Raw genomic sequence first — 22226 nt, 5'->3', positions numbered from 1 at the left:
CAGCTTATTTTCCGAAAAACACATTTTTAGAGACGCCTTCGACAGTGTCTGCAGATACATTTTGTTCTGGTTGTCTTTGTTTTTTCTCCCTCCACCTCAATATAATAGAGCAGGGCTGCAACTAATTTATTTTTTTCATTGTCGATTAACTTGCTGTTTAGTTTCATGATTCATTGATTTTTTTGTCTACAGAATGTAAAAAAAGGTGTAAAAATCTTTCCAGAGCTCAACGTGATGTCTTCAGATTGCTTCCTTTGTCCAACAAACAGTCCAGAACTCAATTACTCTTCATTAAGTGTCATAAATGTCAAAGAAAAGCAGAAAATCTTCACTCGTTGATTAATCGTTTCAGCGCTACAGTAGAGGCAAATAGGATTCAGTTAACAGCAGCGTGTCTTTCTAGAAATGATTTCTCAGGATAATCTGTGGACAGTTTCATTGAAACTACTTTCTGCTAAAGAAATAGTCCCTAACTGTGAGGTACGGCCTCGAGAAGCACTCTGCTGTGGTGGTGTCTTCTTCTTGTCCAACTTTTGTGGCAGCGTCATATAAATTAAGAAGGCGTTAATTGGAAGAGAAATGATTAAACACCTCCGTGTGCAGGATGAGCAACATTTTACATAGTTGTCCAAGAAGTTACACACTCATAAATGCCATTAAGTAAACTTACAAAATGACTTTTTAGCCATCGTTGGACCTGATACCAGCATATAGGCGAGATCGAGGGCAACATGTGATGAAGACACTTAAACATCAATTTTGACGTCATGGTCACAGGAACTGAAAGGTGTTGCTCTCGTGTAAACCACTGATCAAATTATTTAAAGTGAAATCCATTGAACAGCCTGATGGTTTGGTTCCTCCCTCGTACAGTCTCCTCTCCACAGCAGCGTACTTACATACACGCTGTGTATATGAAAATACCAAAGCTTACTTCGTCCTTCACGCTCAGGAGGACGCTCTGAGAGAGCGTTTGATGAATGTATTCATCTATAACAGCGAGAAGCTCTTTTCCCATAAGGACGAGACAGTCCATGCATTTCCCTCAGTTATGGGACAGTTCGTGGAGACGTCTGCACGCAGACTTTAAACTGCCTGTTGTTGATTGGTACGTGTTGCAGCTGAGCTTCCTCTTCTTCTCACCTTCTCTTTGCCTGTCATCCTCTTTATTTAAATTTCTCTTTATGTTGCTCCCATTTCCTTCATCCCCATTCTGACTCTATCATCTTGTCTTCACTCCACTCTGCTTTCATCTCCTGATCCTCTTTAAGTTGAGAGGGAGCGGCTTTAGCTCAAGAGGAGTCACTCGATGTGCTGGTGGGAGGAAGTACAGAGTCGAGCCAGCAGGCGGGCGGTAACGGAGGTCCGGGTGAGAGACGAGTCCGCTCGACTGCAGCGTCCTTGTTTGAACTTGGACTCGGCAGTAGAAAAGGAGAGAATAGTTTCATTAATGAACAACTTCACTTCAGACACTTCAGCTCTCTTTGAACATTCACCACAATTTTCCCACCGGTTGTTAAAGGTCGGAGGTGTCCTCTAGTCAGAGTAATTCAACAAGTTCTAACTAATCTGACTTCATGACTTCAAAGTCATGAGATTTACTGCTGAAATATTTCATTCATGAACCTTAAAATGTATCAGAGTTTGACTGAAGTTCAATCAAAGACTCATCAATGATGCAGCAAAAAAGTGAAGTTCTCCTGCTGCAGAAATGTTTCCTTCAAGCGAGCAGAGTTTTGTTTTGCTCGTCAGATGTGAAGGGCAGAGAGGGATTCAGGAGGGTTACGGGTCTGACTTCCCATCGTACATCTCACACCTCGGCAGACAAGAGATTCGACAACTCCAGCCGAGCGTCCTGTTATGAGATGGAAAATATTCTGCAGGAGGAGGGACGGAGGGGAAAAGAGCAGCGCTGTGATGGACAGAATAAATAAGTCAGGCCGGAGTGTAATAACAAAACTCACACAGGGGGTAGAGGAGGTGAGAGAGGGGCAGAGGGGGTCGGGTGAAATTAGAGCTGGAGGTGAACGGCCTTGTCTCGGCTGTCTGCTCCGTCAGAGGAAGGAAGGAAGGGAAAGTCGTCATTTTCATACTTTTTCTTGCATATTTTAAACTGTTTTCACAAGTTTACAGGTTTATTTTCTCTTAAGTTAACACCTGAATGTAATCTGTCAGGCTCAGGGACCAGTACCAGCTCCATTTATTTACAGAGAACATCTGTTTTGGAAATGTAAAGATTTCTGTCTTTTTAAATGTAAATTCAAGACAAAAACACAGCACCTGCTTCATAAACTACGTCTTACAAGGTTGGTTTTCGTTATGAGTAGGGTCAGGGTCAGGGTATGTATAATTATCTTTGTAAGAGATTAACTGAACCGAGTGCTGATGCAACGGAGCGTGTCCTCTCGTGCTTTTATTTAGGTTGAAGACCTGTGAAAATATGATGCTTCTTGAAGGATGCAGTAAAGTCTCTATCGATGGGGGATGCATCCTATTTTCACCCTGATAATGCTTCAACCAATCTGTGTTGAAATCAGCAGGAGAGCTAGTTAGCTTTAGCAGCGATGTCATGTGGTGTGTTTGGCTAAAAGAGCTAATGGAGCTAACAGTTAAATTACTACGGATGACTGCAGTTTTGGGCTAAAAGTACTTTTAATGCCGATACTTCCAACTAGACCTCGGTTCGATACTTGATTTTTGGGGCCAAGGTTGCTGCCGATAAACCCATATACAAAAAAATTCAGATAACGCTGCTTAATATTGTCTGAGCGATATATCAGCCGGGCTCTAATATATATTCCCCGGCCCTAAACTTTTTATTAGTGGTCAAATTTGTCCTCAACATCAGAAAATGTCAAGCTGAGCCCCCAAAGCTGGAATCAAATGTCAGACACGTCATTAGTAGTAGTAGTAAGGGATGAAAAGACAGAAAAAGAACCTGACATTTTGGGTTTCTGACTAAATTTTGATCTGTAAAGAAGTCACGGTGACCAGCGACCAGTACAAGAAGTTCTTCTGGGAAAGTTTACTGGAAATGACTTTCACTTTGAAACTACTTTCAGCAAACTAACTTGCAAACTTGTAGCAGCTATAAAGTCCTATTTTCTTTTTTATGATCTCTCTCCTAATGTGCTCCTTAATTACAAGATTTAAATAGGCTAATAAATAATTGAGGCGTGCGGCTGGTCTCACATAATAAAAGCGTTTCATACTCCAGTTTCAGGGGCATTGATTTCATAACAAACACTCCCATTTTGCAGAGTTAAGCTCTGGTGCTGTTCACTGCAGCCCCGGGCGCTATCTGCTGCTTTTCGCTCCTCATTTGTCATCGCCGCAACCTTTACCATTTCTCCTCACAGTGACGGACTTTAATTGGGTGAAAATGTGAGGAGTGTATTCAACAGTGCCGAGCCCTCGAGTCACCGGTCAGCTGCCGCTGAACCTGTAATTACCACCAGCCTCGTCTGCATATCTGCCAACGTATCTTCGTTTAGGCAGTGTTTAATCTCCTTTCTTGCTTTTCTGGTCTTTAAGATTTCTTTTTCACCATAATTGTTCATATTCTCTATCACTCACTTGCTCTTCTGGCCAAGTGTATTAACTCGTTGCCTGTTTTCTTTTTCCTTCACACTTCAGGTTTCACCTTATTAGCAGCAAAGGGCTTTTAGCCTTCCAGCCAAGCATGGAAAAGTGAAGCTATGGATGGATAGATCTAAGTGTTTTTTACAGTGTGTGTGTGTGTGTGTGTGCGTGTGAAAATATTAACCTGACTCCATTTCCAGCCCTGCTGATGTCTCACTACTTTGCAGCTAATGGGAAGAAGTCAGATGGGTTGTTCATTTTCCCGTCGTTTTCGTTTTTTTTTCTCGTTTCGTCTCGGACTATATTGGGCTAATTACCTCCTGCCTGCACGTGACAATCATCCACAGAAAGTCTCACAGTGGATTCAGGTCTACTGGTTCATCTGCTTCCTCTTGATTTTGACTGTATTGGGTTAATTAACTGCCAATACACACACATGCACAGGGACACACACACACGCGCCTGCACACACACGGTCTCATGCAAAAAGTCACCTCCTGCGGTGAGATCCAGCATGACTGAGTGCAGACAGCAATTAGGGACAGACCATGAAAAATTAAGTGTCTGCGTGCGATCAGCGCACATTTGGAAATCACAGAGGGAAAACAAAGCACAACATCAGCCGAGGCTCCAGGCAACTAATTTCTCTGAAATAATTAGCCGGCATAAAGAGGTTTTATTTTCAGGCTCCTCCGTGTCGGTTTTTCAGAGCAGAGAAAAGAGACGTGCTTCAAGGGGGGAAAAAAGTGATTTTTTATTTTTTTTCTCATCATAACTTATTCCTTCTGCTCTGCCCTTTTGCCTCCTGAAGACTTCAGACATTCATTTAAATGAGAGTAAATGTGGGAGGAGTGCAGTGTGAAGAAAACCTGGATGAAACCTACAATTATGGTTTGAATCATAACCATCACTATTCAGTCTAATATATAAAGACCAGGAGCTAATTATGACTGATTTATGGTCTCCAATAACACACCGATCTAAATAAATTGTTGTGGCGTCCATATTTATGTTTTGGGATTCAAAGAGTTAGTTCAGTAACGCTGCCTCGAGTCTGAGTACGTTATGATATCGAGAACTACTGCGACTAAACGCATGGAAAAGCACTGAGCTAAAAGTCAAGCTAGCCAGAGCAGACGCTATCGTTAGCTCTCACAAACGAAACTTCACAACTACCTGTAACTTCATCAGTGCTGAGAGGGAGATGCAGTCCAGTGTGCTCCTTTCTCCAGCGCAGAAACAAGGTGTGGAAATAAGTCTAGTGATGCAGGACTGGTGTGATCCTCATGCAGAGCCTCTCTGTCCGCTACATATCAGACAGCATCGCCTGGGGCTGATGCAGTGCGCTGGATTAAATGCAAAGCTCCTCTTGTATTTCACCTCATTTTTTCCCTTTAATTAACTGGTTAGCTTATTGAAAGCAAAAATAACTTCTCTAAACCTGACATCGCTAATGTGAACCCACACACAGGTAACATGTTGACGTATAACGATGGATAGAAAGTTATTTATTATGTTGGAAATGTTGACCTGTCGGTGGAGCGAGATGAAAAGTCTGCGGATGGCCAAAGTTATTAGGATTCTGCGTCAGGGTGTAAAGATCCAGTTTGATATATCGATTCAATGATCAATGATTCATATCGCTGCCAATCGTTAAGATACGCCTTTATTATGAAATTCCCATGGCACATCTGCGTCACCGTTTCCGTCCATGTGCAACTCCTTTCTTACCAGTGCTTTGTTTTTATCATACTATTGATTTAATGACGAAACTTGTGATTTACGCCCCTAACTCTGCCTCATCGCTCATCATCATGCATGTCTGTACAAAATGTCCTCACGTTATATCCAGTTGTTATTGGAACAGTTCACTGTTGGACGAGCAGACTGACATCATCTTTTCGGAAACTTACCACAGACCTGCAGACACATCATCAGCTGCTGCAGTCGGGGAGGCCCCTCCTCTCTGCAGTGCAACATGTTGAACAGTGATCCATGTTGTTATTCTTCAGTCTGCGCTGCAAAGATCCTGATCCTGAACGAGCACACACACACTGATTATACCAACACATACTGATACGCATGCCCACGCATAAACTTTGCAGAAACCCAGTGTCCTTGTCACCTTGGTAACTGTCATGAGACGTGTGTGTGTGTGTGTGTGTGTGGGTCATCTGTGAGATGATTCGCTCACCTCTCTCTTCCTGTTTCTGTCTCTGCTGTTCTCTTTAGCTCTGAGCCTCCTGTGAAGATCGATCGCTCTATCGAGCCTCGGTTGCTTGTTTTGATTAACTTTGGGAGTGTGTTCAACAAGGCAAGCTTGGTTTACCCCGAACAATCTGTGTGTGTGTGTCTGTGTGTGTGTCTGTGTGAGATGTGAGATTTGGGAGTAATGCCGGCTTTATTTATTCCCATCCAGCAGATGAAAGCAGAGTGGAGATAAAATGTGGCTCTGCTCTCTGGATCCCCACAGGCCTCTGCTTTGGTCTCACCACTGTTTACTCCAGCGGAGCACACTGTTGGAGGGAGTACACATGTTCATACACATTTACACAATGTTCACACAAACAGCCATCTGAGAGCCCGGCAGGTTTGTGTGGGCTTGATTCAGGGCTGCATTTTGCTTCAGGATGTTTCCCATCATATCCAGAATATTTCAGAGCGGCTCAGGTTCGTTTTTATTTGCTCGGTTGGGAGACGGAGCGGGTTTGTTTTCACACAGCAGAACCCCTGAAGAACGTAGATTCATTTTGTTACACATATCCATGACAGTGCGATACACCTCCTGCTGTGCATCACATAGTTGAGCCTGGGAGTTCTGCAAACATGGAGCATAGTAGAATATTTTTGCTTTGGTCCCCATACCACAATTATTTGTGTTTTTTTAAGGACATTCAGTCTGAAAATTGTGTTCCTCACGTTCCCCTGAGGGTGTAAGTTTCTCAAAGTCTTGTTTTGTCCAACCAACAGTCCAGAACCCAAAGATTTTTAAAAAACAAAAGTGTGAAATTGTGATGGGCAAAGTGACGTCTTCAAATGGCCAAAAGCCCAAAACTCTTCAGTCACTGACGGAGAAAATCAGATCTGGATGGAAGAAGAAAAAAAAACAGCAAATCTCCATTTTTTAGGATTTTGAACCTGAGAGTATTTTTGCAGAATGATCGTTGAATTATCTCTTGATTTACTGTCGATGGACTGATCCATGACGTGGAGACATTTGCTCAGTGCATCAGCTGCTTTTTCACTTCCTGAATACTTCAGGAATATTTCTGCAGAGCACGACTTCAGCAGTCTGAATGTAGTAGACTGATCATGTTGGGTGAGCAACCAGAAAGTAGAGATTTTAGTTTTAACATTTGTTACAGAGTCTGGATCTTATCAAGCATAATAAAACAGATCAAACTGTCAGGAGCGACGGCCTCGGGTCCAAACAAGTATGAAAAGACTCATTATCAGCTGAGATTTTTGATTTTAATCGCTCATTCTTGTTGGAGAGGTTTTTTGGGCATGTATTTCTGTTGATGTCTCTCATATTCTCTTGGCAACAATAACTCCTCTGTGGTCCTGTGAATGGAAGTTCGCTCCGAGGACTCTCCAACAACACCATCACAGTCACTCACTGTTTACTCTCCATCAGCTGCTTCGTGTTTCTCTCCAGGACAAACTTTTCACTGTTACGTAATTCTTTTGTTTGCCTGAAAATGATGTCCGTGACTGGAATTTGACTTGTTTGGAGTGTGTGTGTGTGTGTGTGTGTGTGTGTGTGTGTGTGTGTGTGTGTGTGTGTGTGTGTGTGTGTGTGTGTGTGTGTGTGTGTGTGTGTGTGTGTGTGTGTGTGTGTTGAACAATGAATTCTGGTGCCCTGCAGAGGAACTCATTTTCCTTTCTGTCTGCTTTAACTTCTTTCTCTCCGCCCAAATCTTTCTATTTTCTTTGCCTTCTTTCCAGGTAATTGAATCTGAGAAGTGCAAACAGCAGGACGCGTGCGCACACACACACACACACACACACACACACACACACACACACACACACACACACACACACACACACACAGAGAGAGAGAACACACTTCTTATTGATCTCACACACACACAAACCCTGTCCTTCAATCCAGACTCACTCAGACTGCTCTCTGTGGTTTGTGTTTTATTTATTAGACTGTATCGGACACACACACACACACACACACACACACACACACACACACACACACACACACATATCTCTGCCTGTCTTTGATAAGCGGACTTGGCACTGTGGCTGACTCTTTGATTGACAGCTGGGCTGATTGCGTGCAGGGATTGATTAGTGAGGTCTAGTGAGGCAGAACTTCCTCCTGTCACTCAGAACAGGAAGTGGAACATGTCTGAAGTAATTACAGACGATTTCATTGGCTTTTGCCTCAACGTGTCAGAGTGTGTGTTTGTTTCTGTGTGTGTTTTTTGAGTCCAATAAATGAAAACCGTGAACTGAACTAAGTGGAAATGAAAGGTTTAATTTGCATGAGATCCATGACAGTATGGCTGTGTGTGTGTGTGTGTGTGATTTATCTTTCAGTTCCAGCTGAGAAGAGTAAACACAATGTACAGTTCATCCTTTGATTGTAGCCATACATGTCAATGAAGTTACATAATGAGTCTGATGTAATGACACCTGGTTGTTGCTCTCATGTGAGGAAAGTTGTCATATTTGCACATTTTGTTGTACGTAGACGTATATGAACAAAAATTCACGACAATTTAAATATGTTGCTATAATCTATATAAAAAAATAAAAGTAGAAATAAAACAAAACTTGATATAAAATTGATTTAATGTAGTTTCGGGTGAGTCCTGATTGATTTAACGTTGGTATCTGCCAAACCCAAGTCCTGTGTGAGACGTATATTTTCCTAAAAGTTCATCAAATATGTATTTAACACTTTGAAGTAGCAGCTCTAGACTTGCATAATATATCAGCACTACAGTGAAGCTGCTAACTGATGTATTTTCTTTTGTCTGGATCCTCTAATATCACTACAGACACAGCTGAGTGTGTGTTTTTTGTGTTCTTCCTTTTACTCTCTGGCACGTTTCATATTTATAGACACTTACAGGTCGTCCTGACCTGTACAGCACTTGAGGCGTTTTGATTATTGCAAACGATCGAATGTTAGGAACACACACCTGCAAAAACAGGTGGACAGAAGGAGGGGAGGTTTAGTAGAATAATACCAGAAGTTGTTTTTTGGAAAAATGTTTTTTAATTCTGCTTTATAGTTAAAAGTAGGGCGGGACGTACAACAAACACTGACAATAACATGGACTTAAAGACAGAACTGTGTGTGTGTGTGTGTGTGTGTGTGTGTGTGTGTGTGTGTGTGTGTGTGTGTGTGTGTGTGTGTCTGTGTGTGTGTGTGTGTGTGTGTGTGTGTGTGTCTGTGTGTGTGTGTCTGTGTGTGTGTGTGTGTGTGTGGGCGCGCACACCCTGGGAGCTCTGGTTAATGATGTTTTGAACGCAGTGTGGTTTTCTCATTTGCACGTTGAAATGAGTGTGTGTGTTCGGTGTCTTACACAGAGTGTGACAACCACCCCACATGAGACACACACACACACACACACACACACACACACACACACTGCTCGGCCTGCTCGGCCCTTTATCCAGTTCCCTGTGACTGCCTCTGATGTGCCTCTGGTTGACTAACACAGTAAAGTGTGTTACGGTGTTTGTGCTTGAAGTTCAGGTTATTTATAGGACTCATTATTTTTGTTTATTTGTTTTTAAAAAAGAACTTGGGAGATTCATCGAAAGTGTAAACACTGAATACTTTAGACTTTAATCTGCAGGATCATCAGCAGCTCCTTCAGCTTTTCTCTTCACGTTCTGTCATGAAAGTCCCGCAACATTTTGTAGATATTTGGCTGAAAATGAGCTAAAATCTGACAAGTATTTAGTGAAAATGTGAGTAAAAACTGTGGATTATTTGTGACTTGAAAGTCAGCTGGTAAATTCCAGCTTTCCTGTATTCTTTGAAGAGTTACTTAAGTACTTACGTTCCTCAGCACAATTTTGAGGCACTCCACCACATTTATGTGTATGATAACTTTAGTTACTAGTTACTTTGCAGACTCACATTACTCAGTGGCGATAGGCTGTTACTTGTGATGTCTAACCAATCAGAAGGTGTTGTGGGCGGGACATTGAGAGCCAAAGTGTTGCATTTTTTAAATTAATTCATCAGCAATCGGACTCAAAAAACATCATTACAGATAATTGGAAAGGAGCTGAACATCGACCCTGATAATCGTCCAGGGCGATGACTCGGCTGCACATTATTTTTTGGTAAACTGAAAAATATTCAGTTTATTAACACCAGGACTCAACAAAATGACCCATTATTGTTGAGAATTAATTTTCTCTCAGTCAACATTAAGCCAGGTGAATGTGTTTCTGAGGACATGTGTAAACCAAAGCTGTAATACTTTGCACCAAACACATTATACATGTAGGTCGTTTGATTGATTATTAACATGAGTGTATGAACCCTCGTGTTAATGTCGGCTCTGTGTGAGCTGAGGAGGATTATTGGCAGCTCGGTGGCTGATTTGGAAAAACCTGCTTTACTTAGTTTTATTAACACCCCCCTCAAGCCTCTCTCTCACACACACACACACACACACACACACACACACACACACAAATGAATGGTCGTTAATTAGGAGAGTGAGCTATTGCCTCTGTAATGGAGCGGGGCAGGGACGTTCTGTACTGCGGTGATGTATGGTTTCAGGTCTGAGCCGACCCACCGGTCTCCTCTGGTCTCAAAGCTAATGTCCAACATCAATCACACTAACAGGGTTACAGCACAGCTCCTCTTTCTCTTCTTCTTTGTCTCATGAATCCTGCCTTAGCTTGCATGCAGCTTCTGTTCGGGTCGACCCGTGTTGTTGTCGTCGTAGTCCTGGACTGTAGCGAGTCGTTCGGACCTGGTCTCCAGTTCCAGCCACAGACCTGCAGTTCGGTCAGATTCAGCAGATATGTGATCTCTATCGACCACCTCAGATTAGGAGACGATCCCGTTACAGCTCCTTCTTCCTTCACGTGTTCCTTCGTCTCACTCCGCCTCACTTCTTCCCTCTGTGCGTTATGTTTCCAGCCATCCATCACACTGTTAATGTATTGATCTCTGCAGGAGGTATTAATTATCTGCCTGAGTGTGATGGTGGGTGTTTCCTGTGTGTTTGTTCGCCATAAAGTTTAATCACTGAACAACAAACCAAACACTTCAGGCTTCACAGAGGTTGAGGGTGTTTCTGGGTTGTTGTTCGGGTTAATTTTACAGAATATATCACACGTCTCCACGCTGCATTTTATTGACAAGACCTGTCACCATAACTACTTTTGTTGGACGACATATTGTCTCTAAAACATTTTCGATAATTTAAAATATTGTCATTTTAAGACCATTTTGTGCCACTCACACATGATGATAATGTAGTGGTAATATTCAGATATATGTTAGAAATGATAACTCGATAATCGTTTATTAAGGCGGCCGATTATCAATTAAAGATATTGTTTAAAACTTGCATCCCTAGTTGGGACAAAGCAAACTACTGGAGACTCTTAAAACCAGTGATGGACATTTTTTACCAAACAGGAAATTGTTGGATTGACAAAATATCGACAGATTAATCGTTATCGCTCTAATTTCAAGGTGTGAATGAACTCAGAGCTGCTACCTGGAGGTCGTCTGTCTCTCAGTGATCAGATCTCAGCGAGGTGTATATGACAGTTTGACCACCTCGTTAAAGATCCTGAACACTTATTTATTTCTGACTGAGAGAGTTTGGTATTAACCAGACGTCACTGATCCACTTTAAATACTGTTTGTTAGTCAAGTGTTTCAGGTCCCTCAAGCATTAATATTTCCTTTATCGTTTGCCGACATTTGTTACTGAAGCCTCCTCTCAGCAGGAGCCTCATTGTTTTGTGCTGTGAGGTAACGTCACCAGATAAACACTGACTTCCTTCTATTAACAAGTGATTTGAAGTTACGTCCTTTACCTTACAGTCCACAGAACAGGGGTCACTGAGTTCGACTCACGTACTTCTCATTACACATTGACAGCCCTTTGTTTCCTTGTGTCACATCTAACTGCACCGGAGAGATTTCAGTTTGTTTTCATGTCTCACCGTGAGCTGATGCTTTCTGCCTCGGCTCGCTCACACAGCAGACACCAGGAAGTGTCCTGAATCCACAAGTAGTCATTTAAATGCCACTTGCTCTATAAGAGGCATTTAAATGACATTTAAAATGACAAGGTAGAGTATTAATCTCTTAAAGCTGCGAGTTTCAAGGCGTGATGGTGGCTGAAGGAGAGGAGGGACGTTTTCCTTTCTGTCTTACTTACAATAAAACCACATGGTGTGTTTGGAGACTGCTGTAGAGTGCGGCCCCGTGATAGCATTAAGTTTAACAATATACAGCTCAGTCTCCAGGATATAACGTAGCACATCACGTGCACGACGACAACAGGGTGGCCAAATCCAGTCACACCACCTGGATATTTTTAAGGACACCCGGGGTTTTTGTGGCGACCAACAACCAGGGGAAGTCGCACCATCTCCATCCGTGATCGTTGCGACCAAAACAGGTATATTTGACGCCAGACCGAGAACTTTACTCCGAAATTATTTTCTTCCCAGGGGTGGCTCAATAACTCTGCTCCATCGCATCATTTTCACTTGAAGAAAACTGTGTTATACCTTTTATATGAAACTTTGTGCCACCGTCGTCGTCTTCCTGCCCAGCAGCACAGTCCCAACATCATATCGCCGCTGTAGCTCGTACAGAGTGTCTTTGCGTGTTGTCTCCCCAGAGTATTCCACTCAGCATCGATCACTCCTTTTACTAATCAATAACGACCTATATACGGATCAGTTCCCAGCATCCAAGGACATCCTGTGCAACTCCCTCATGGCCTGAGTAACTGCAGTCTGTCAGCAGAGTAAAACAAACCAGAGCTCAGTGAACATACAGTCATTTACAGAGAAGGAAATATTATTATTGATTGAAATTATAGACTCTGCTGCTTTTCTCACAGTGCTGGTGTATCATCGGATTTATAACAGCTTTCATTTTGCTATATTTCGAATCATTTACTGCCTAATTTATGACTTAACTCATTCAGTTGATCTAAAAATGTGATTTTCTGGTTCCAGCTTGTTAAAATGTGAGGATTTGCTGCTTTTCTTTGTCCTTTATGACAGTAAATGAAGAGTCTTCTTGGTTTTGGACTGTTGGTTTCACCAAAAGGAGCAATTTGAGCACATACGTGATAAAAACAGTATCGGCAGGATGAGACACGTCCGAGTAGCACAGCTACAAATTCCTGTAAGATGTGTTTTTCAGAGGAAGTCCACAGGAGCGTAGATGTTTCAGTGTGTGATGGAGAGGTGACGCAACCCCCGCAGATTAACTGTGCTCTGCATTAAATGAGATTAAAATGCGAGGTGAAGTGAGGGTGAGGCTGTTTGGAGGTTCAAACGTTGGCCATGAGGTAGAAAATGAGAAAAAGTTAACTCAGAAGAGGATTCAGATCTCAGACTGACTGTAGATCACAACTGTAGAGCGTTTATTTAACAAGTTCAGTGTAAAATTGACTCTTAAGTGAAAATAGAGAAAGTCAAAACATAGATGCTAATCTGAAGAAGGAAGGAAACATGCTAACACCAACATATAGGACTACGTGGGAACTTATATGATGACAGAAATATTTAAAGTCATCAGAAGAGCTCATGAAGTGACGTGTTGTGATGTCGGCTATTAGCAGGTGAGTTCACTGTAACTCACCTTGGAGCGCTGATGTTTTCTCCGTATTTATTTAGATATCATCATCGTCATCATCATCATCAGTCAGCCAACTGCGCCATGTTAAATAAAAACAGTGTGATGTTTGACTCAGATTCCCCTCCCATGGTATCTTTGCCTCGTGTCTCGCTGCTCGCCTCCCCCTCAGCCCTCCCATGAAACGCTGTTTGGCTGTCTCTCTCTTCTGGCTTTGCTTCCTGCAGACTGTCTACGTCTGTGACCGACCGTATCCTCTCATTTTTTTGCGATGGTTCAAATTTTCGGAAACAATCAGTTAAATTACAGAGGAGCACAGTCAATATTTATGTAACGCTAATCCCGTCTGAATGAGGGCTGCAGCCATTATAATTCACTTTATTCTATTTCCGTGAAGTTATTACAAGTCATTACAATGGAAAGCATTAAAATTCCTGCCAACAACAAACTGCGGTTTTTAGTCACAGAACATTAAACTATTAAAAATGTCCCTCTGCCTGCTGTTATCTGAGACGTTTCAGCTCTTTGTTCCCTCTGTTGATGTTGTTCGTTGGCTTCCATTCGCTCCTCACGGTCATCTGTATTTTCTCTCTCACTTCACTCCTAATGGCATTTTTCATCATTTGCCAGCAGCTTTTATTGGATTCATGTGCACAACGGGGATAAAAGGAGGGTGAAATACAAACCGCAAGCCCCAAACAAATGAGCGCTTTGGCAGCTGGATGGCAAACACCATTAATTCACCCATTAGAGTTTGATTAAAACCAAAAGACATTTCTCAAAGACCTTTAATGAAACTGGATTCTCATCAAAAAGCTTCAGCAACAAAGAGAAAATAACGATGAAATGGAAGTTTTCATTTGGAGAAAGTTCAGAATAAGAAGTCTCTGTGAATTCGCCCAGATGGGTTCGTCCTCCTGCGCTGAGCTCTTCCTCCTGGACTTTGATCGTACCTACAAACAGGAAAGTCTCTCAACACTTTTCCCATGATCTTGTTAAGAGAACGAGTCGGACGAAAGAAAGAGATCCGGATATTTAGAGGGAAAAGAAGAAAGGCTACAGAGGCAGAGAGGATTTGTTCAGCTCACGTCTCCAGACAGATTGTTATTGAGCGTTAAGTAGTGAGTCCACGCTGTGTGTTCCTTAAATCCACTGAGGGATTGATTCAGCCTCATCAATACCAAACTCTCTCCCTGAAGCTGTTATCGGGAGCTGATGAGTCTTCTCATTGTTTCCTCAGTGATCCACAGAAAAGTCTGTAAAAATCTCCTCTGATGAAGAGCGTAACAGTGTGACAGGGACGGGACTGAATCGATACTTGATTATGAACATGTTAGAAACAATGTGAGATGTTTCCAGAGAGAATACATGATTCTGATTGGTTGAGGTTGGTAATTATTTCCTGGTCACTGCTGTTTCTTTAATCACTAACTCATCCATTATCTTATAGATACTCTCATCTTCTCCTGGTTATTATTGAAGTAGTTGAGTCAAACTCTTTCTAAGTTTGACAAAGATGTTTCCATTATTATTTCAGCAATATTTTAATATACAACAAATAATGGCACTTATATGGAAATATAATGGAAATGATAAATAAAATGAGTCCTGACCTGTAGCAGGCACGAGGAACCTGAGGCTACATTGCAAAATAAAAGCAAACAGGACCATCTTTCAGTAAAATAAACTAAAAGTGCAGACTGAGCTTTGAGCCGTCCCTTTTCTCTGCAATTTTTCTACAATGGCGGCGATATATATCGATGTTTTCACTTTGCATCGATGCTACTGGATCGTTGATTATTGAATCGATATATCGATCCAGATCATTGTATTGTTACACCCCTACTGGATACACTGAGACTGAACCAGACAAAAGTGCCAGTAAACCAGAACTGGGACCTAAAATAGGCTAAAAAGCTGCATCATTGTCTAGAATGAAAGAGTTCCTCAGTCTGTTATTGATCAAAAAATATTAGTGCAGATTCAAGAAGAGGCTCTGACTTCCTGTAAAGATACTTACTGCGTGTCTGTCTCTGATCCCAGTGAGGCAGAAAGTATCTGGACACTCCTGCATCATACAGACATTTAGAGCCTGTCTTGTTCTATTTGGGATGAGGTAATCCAGTTCTGACCGTATCGCCCATCTCTGATGACGGAGAGGAAATTGAATTGTCTTTCCATCTCACCGACGCTCCCCCTCCCTCTCCGTCTCCGTCCATCACCGTTGTTTCTCTTCTTTCTCCTCCACGTTCTCGTCTTTGTGCCCGACAGCCACAGAAAACCATCCTTCAGTAAAACCCCTGTGTTGCTTTTGGACTCGGTTCTCTCTGTTTATGTACGATAACCCGCTGTTATCTGCTGTATACAGCGAACGCACCATCTGACTGTGAAAAATGTCCTGACCTGCGTAAATATAAGACTGCCCCATCGCTGCGAGTGCAACGCTGCCTTCACAGTTTGTCTGTTGATAATGTGATAAAAATATCAGCCTGAGATGTTCAGGGTGGAGATTCGTTCTTCAGTGCTCACAGAAGAGCTCAAAATACTGATTTAGTTTAAAATGTTATCTCCACAGCGTAACTCGATTTGTGTATCATCTGGTTGTGTTCGCTTCCGACAAAGACGAGGATCAGACGCGCAGACACCGACATGCATTATGTCAACCTGCCTCTTCATGTCTGTGGTGCACTGCTCCCAGCAGCTGAGGTCAAACTCAGGTCCGATTCTTCAGAAATAAAAGAAGTGATCGATCTTTAGTCCGGAATAAACGACTCAGTTTGAGATGATGTGAGTGAAAATCGATCAGCGATGCTCTCCTCAGGGTTTATGGCCTCAGTCAGGTCCCGTCATAAAGGCAGGGAAACACTTACTGGACTTAAATGCAGGTTCCCGTTAACGGACAAGTCTAAGGTGAAAGTGTTTACGTGTCGTCAGTGATGTGAGAAGAAAGGAGGTTTTTTCAAAATCTGAAGCAAACACTGAAACTTGGTCTTTGTGAGATTGTGGGATGTTTCTGTTCGTCATTATCAAAACAGTCCAATCATCACTCTGCTCTGTTTGCTTAATATATTCTGGTTGAATATTTTCTGGTTTCTTCCCGCAGTCTGATACACTGTCATGTTATAACGGGTATAATTACATGTGAATGAGTGTTTAAATGTTTTTAAAGTTTACTGAGACTGTTGTAGCTTTGAGAAAATTCAGTCGAGTTAGAGGCTTTTCTTTTTTATTTATATGAACACACACGTGATCAGATATCGTTGGTCTGTGCACAGTTGTGTGTAGCTGTTTCCGGTTTGTCTCCAGTCTTACTGTAGTTTCTCTTCGCGTCTCGTCCCACTGTCCTGTGTGTCTGCCTGCAGTCCAAAACAAAGCTCAGTGTTTGTCCTGAGGAAGAACGAGGACAGAACAACAACAGTGCGTCTGTCTGGAAGAACTCGGCCTCACTTTCAAACGGGCTGCTTTGTTTGTCGTCGCCGCTGAAAAGACTCCAGCGTGGCTCCGCTGAACGGACAATAAACACACACAGACGTGCATTGACCGGAGCGAACACTGTCGCCAGCCTTCTTCTGAACTGAGATTGAACTCTCACACACACATTTGACACTTTACACATCCCAAATGTGAACTTATCATCCTGCTAGTTAAACAGTAAATCCTCCACACATTTAGGAGATAGAGATCAGCTTCAACCCGCTTGTAAAGAGAAGATTCGACTCGGCCAGCCGCTTGAATAACAGCCCTCGGAAAAATGCTGCAGAGCTCTGAAAGACTCGGAGACAGGATACAGTTCTGCTTTCTGTCTCAGTCGGTGTGTTTACATGCGTATAAAGAACTGGTTTTGCGGCAGAGATTAGAGAAATTGATTTCCACGTGCGTTCCTCCCGGAGAGAGCCGATTTTGTTCGACGTTACTGGGTTTTAATCTGCGTATTACATGCACACGTCCATGACAAAGACTTCACACAGGGAAAGCACAGCTGTGACGGTGGTGTAGCTGGATTAGTTATAGTCGTAAAAAATGTGGCCAATTTAAGTAATTGACAAATTGAATCACCTTGAAGTAGGAAGCTTGTCATATTTTGTGTCCATCTTTAGTAGAGACGGCAACATTCACAATGCCTACATCCTGAAAACAAGAGCTCAGAGCTGGATTTAATGGTGGATAGGGTAGGAAATATATCCGACACACTGAAAGCAAACAAACAAAGAGTCAAAGTTGAGACTGACTGCTGAAGTTTACTTTGAGTCAGTCCGTTAGTTTAGTTTCTCCAGAGGAGACTCGTCACTCTGTTGGTCATGTTGAACTCTTACAACATGCAGTGCTGTTACAGAGCGGTGCTGCTGTCTTTAACACGCAGTCTTTGCTCTGTGCACACACCAGCTCCCACAGATCATGTCAACTTTCTTCCAAGTTACTGTTTATCCTTTAGGAAAGTTACTTACAGCTTCGTACGATCAGCTACCAGAGCTGTCACAACTTGAGATTCATAACCTCAGAGCTGAGCGGCGCAGTGTTTTAAACACCTGAAACTGGATCCAAAGTGGAGCCGGCTGCTGAAACTCAACTGCTCTTTACTGTTCAACCTCTTCTTGAACTGTTTGCAAGGCCTTATGGGTAGCTGCGTGGGTGAGTTCAGGACTGGGTGATACAGAATAACTGCTTAGTTAAAGGACACTGTTGGATTTCACATCACCGTGAAATCCTAAAAGTGAGGACAAGTGGAGGGTGAAGAGAAGAAATAGGACACAACATTAGTCTCTGTCTCCAGTTTGTCCTCTGTTTGTCTCTCTACCCTCGTTCTCCCCCCTCTCTCTCCCTCTCTCCCTCTTTCATCAGCTCTCTCTCCACATCACTGTGTAAAGCTCGTTCTGGCTTACTCAGCGTTTTCTTATCAACCCCCCTCCGATGGGGAAAAGCTTTATGCAACGCTGTGTCCTTTTCATCCCCTCCTCCTCCTTCTCACTCCTCGTCCTCCTCCTCCATCCTCTCCTCTTCCTCTCACTTTCCACTTCCCCCTCTCCTCTCCTTCTCTTTAGCTTTGATCTGGTCTGAGCCTCATCACACAATGTAATGCCTCGATCCTAACGTTACTAAAAATGGGAGCACAGCCTTCTTTACACGGCTGATGAAATGTCTTTTTACGGGGCAAAGCCAAAGACCAGAAAATCAATCCTGACTGGATACTTTATTGTGTATTTATCCACGTTTATAATTTGGAAAAATCCGACTACATTTGTTTGTTTTTGCTGAATGAAAGTGGGTCGTTTGCATCTCCACAGCTCTTATTTATAGTCCTGCAGTACTGGAAAATGTCATCATCATTCGTTTTAGACGAGTGTTTGAGCTCATAACGATGTCCTTAAGTGACGTTAAATGCCGAAATATTTCTTAATGGTAATCAGTGCATAGTAAAGACTTTTCAACAGGGAGTTTGTTTAACCATGAAAGCAAACGCTCCATCAGAAGGTGATGTGATCTTTCTTTGTTCTCACGAGGAGGTGATGAAGTCTTAATGTACAGTTTCTACTGTTAAAGGCCGCAGTTTGCATCCAAAAGGGCTGCAAGTAATGATTATTTTCATTGCTGATTAATCTGTTGATTAATTGATTAGGTGTTTGGTCTGTGAGCGTGGTCTTGTGTCTAAGGCACATCAAAGGTTAAGCCAAAAACACCTGGCACACCTGTTTCATATCCACAACAACACGCGCATCCAATCACCTTGTGTGTATTCATTTTTAGCTCCCTGAAGGGTTTGTAATTTATTTTTTTAGGGTTTATATTTTGCTTCTATATTATGAAGTGAATGTGCACAAGAAATGATAAAGTGAATTAACTTAATTCATTACCTACCATTTTGGAGCCACTGGTCTATAAAATGTCTGCAAATGTTAAAAAAAATGTCCCTGAATGTTTTTCAAAGCCGAAGACGACGTCCTCAAATGTCTTGTTTTGTCCACAGCACAAAGACATTCAGTTGGTCTCCCTTTTCTGTCAAACTAATCGTTTTCTTTGGTGTTTAATTATATTGTAGAGGTAATTGAAAAGCACTGAATTGACTCAGGAAAACATGCAAGATCCTTTTAGTTTAATCAAAAGTCAGCAGACGCAAGATTGACACAAGTTGCTTTTAACGAGCTCGTGTGTGAAAGAGACGCAGTAATTACATAATTAACATCGTCGAAGGTTCATCTCCAAAAGAAAAAGCTGATTTTTGCGTCGCGTGTCCTTTGTTGTTGAGTTCTCTCTACTTAAACTCAGGCTGAGGTTAGATTTGAAACATTTTGGTTTAATATCTTTCAGAATAATTTCCGTTCCTCAAACACTTGGCTTCTTTAAACTGCATTAAAAATTCCTCCTCTTCTGCTCCTGAACACATCCAGCCTCATTAAGCGGAGCAGCGCGGTCGTTACTGCCCGCCGGATGATAAAGAAGTGTCTTGCTGAGAGGAAGCAGTGGGACTGGAAACTAATTTCCGAAGCTTGTGATTATGTAAGGTCAAAGCCCTTTTTCTCCTGTGTTTGTTCGACGGAGAGACGTGCGCAGATTGACTTAACTTATTTTTCCAGAAGATTTCAGCCTCGCTCTCCTGTCATGGACGGACTCGACTAACGCAGCGTTCCCATCAGAGCTCCGTCCGTCTGTAACAAACACCGTCCTGTTTAATTTATTCAGGCTGAGCTTTCTCATGCTGTCCTGTCTGAGGAGGCCGACACACACGTTCAAACACACCGTCAGCACAATGCACAGACAGAGCAGCACGCAACCTGTCAGCATAATGCAGAAACACACACACTCAGCTGTCATCTCCGTAAACAGGCCTCATGTTTCTCATTTTCACACCGGATTGTAGCTCGGGTCTTTATCCTCTTTTCTTTCTCACAAACTTTTCTCTTCTCGTCCGTCTTTGCAGTGGATAAACAGCCCGACACTGTCAGTATCACCCCAAACCTCTTTCACCCCCATTATTTGCCCCCAGTTCAGTTTATGTGAACACACACACACGCGCTCTGATCTGAGGTATCAGTCGGGCTGTTGTCCAGACGGACAGTCGGCCAGCTGGCTGCAGGACGGTCAGACTAACAGTCGACCAACTCATCAGTCTGATGAATGAAGTCACAGAAACAGGAGCTCTTTATCTTCGCGGCGTTATTACACAGTGAGGATGACGGCCTCGTCTGCCACGACAGCCTGTGTGTGTGTGTGTGTGTGTGTAACTTCCTATTCATGTTTTTGATTGTGCGCTCGCTTGTGTGATTTGGCCATGACAGTGTGACAGACGTGTCGGTGGATGTGAGTGTGCTCGTCTGTGGTTTGTGTCCTGGTCAATAGATTCTAATTAAGCCGCCACACTGTAAATAAATTGGGAGGCTCCATAAAAACAGCATACAAGCCTCAGTGGACGGAGAGACGGAGAGAAGACAAATCTTCATCCATATTCATGAAGCGCTGGAGAAGAAAACTGCGTCACAGCTGTCTCTAAAAATATACTGCAAGGCCACCGGGTCAGAAGTTTTACACTCTGACTGCAGCTGCACGCTGGGTCAGTTTATTTTACTGCAGTATCTTTATTCTTAGTCACTCATTATTCATTAGGCACTTTACAATGTGGGAGGAAATACGATGACAAATTACTTTCACTGTTTATTTTTTATTATTATAACAGATGTGGAAATAATTACACTTTTGTTATAATAATATACGGTAATAAACTGTAGCTAAACAAAGTGCTTTGACAAACAAGCAAAAGCAGGAAACTCAGTAGGACGATATCACAGAATAAACACTCAACAGCCGACACAATGAAGTCTAGTCTGAGGTGAGTTAAAGCCAGAAGAAGGAACAGACGATGTAAAAACACAAAAAGTTAGTATGAGTCAAGTAAAAGGAATAAAAGTGATAAAACAGGCAAAATCACAGAAGAAGGAAGGAGGGAAATGCAAATATAGAGAGAAATAAAAAATCAATGACGATAAGAAGACGTAAATAATTGCTTTGTTTAACCAACAGTTCAAAGCCTGATAATATATATATATATATATATATATATATATATATATATACATACTTTTAAAAAAATAAAATAAGACAATGAAAAGCAACTCACAATTTAGTGTCTGGAGATGTGTACGTTCATTATCCCAAATGTTCCCAACAACGTTCAAACGAGAGAAATCCACAAGTTTAGGGAAGTAAAGGTGAGTTTTTTTATAGCTAGATAGAGTTGGACTCTAATGATGTTTGTTTAATGGTGTGTTCACCAGTTTGACTGTGGGATCATGTTGTTAATTCAGCCCAAGCAGCCACATTATTGTGCTGTTTATTAGCCAACGAGCAACCGCACCTGACTTCAGGTCAACCTCTGACTGAACTCAGCACTCAGCAGACACTCTGGTTCTCTCTCCTCCCTGTAACGTTACGTAAACACCTGACGTTGGAGGTCACCTCTCCACGGATCACTGCTGCAGTCAGGCTGATAAACAGGAGTGAAGATAAATCCACTGTGTGTGTGTGTGTGTGTGTGTGTGTGTGTGTGTGTGTGTGTGTGTGTGTGTGTGTGTGTGTGTGTGTGTCTTTGCACACAGATATTAGACTCTATCTTCAGCCTCTCGTCAGTCAGAGGTCGCTTGTTTCCGTGTCGTCACGTTGGCCTGAATGTTTCTCTGGAATGTCAAACGATAACACGCCAGTGTGCGAGCGTGTGTGTGCATACACCGTCCTGACGAGTCTGACCTCTCACCTCGCAGACATTTGACATAAAGGACCTTCAGTAAATGCCACGATAAATCACTCTGTATTAGATGAGCAC

The 22226-nt window shown here is 42.4% G+C and overlaps 1 protein-coding gene across 5 annotated transcripts in view; it reads left to right on the top strand.

The window, feature by feature from the left end:
- mast2 (microtubule associated serine/threonine kinase 2) overlaps positions 1-22226 on the top strand; it is a 165279-nt gene that overhangs the window by 42354 nt on the left and 100699 nt on the right. The window lies entirely within an intron of this gene.

The sequence above is a fragment of the Pagrus pagrus genome, assembly GCF_965226575.1.
Source record: "Pagrus pagrus genome assembly, chromosome: 6".
Lineage (NCBI taxonomy): Eukaryota > Metazoa > Chordata > Actinopteri > Spariformes > Sparidae > Pagrus > Pagrus pagrus.
This window is presented reverse-complemented; position numbering and strand designations above follow the sequence as displayed.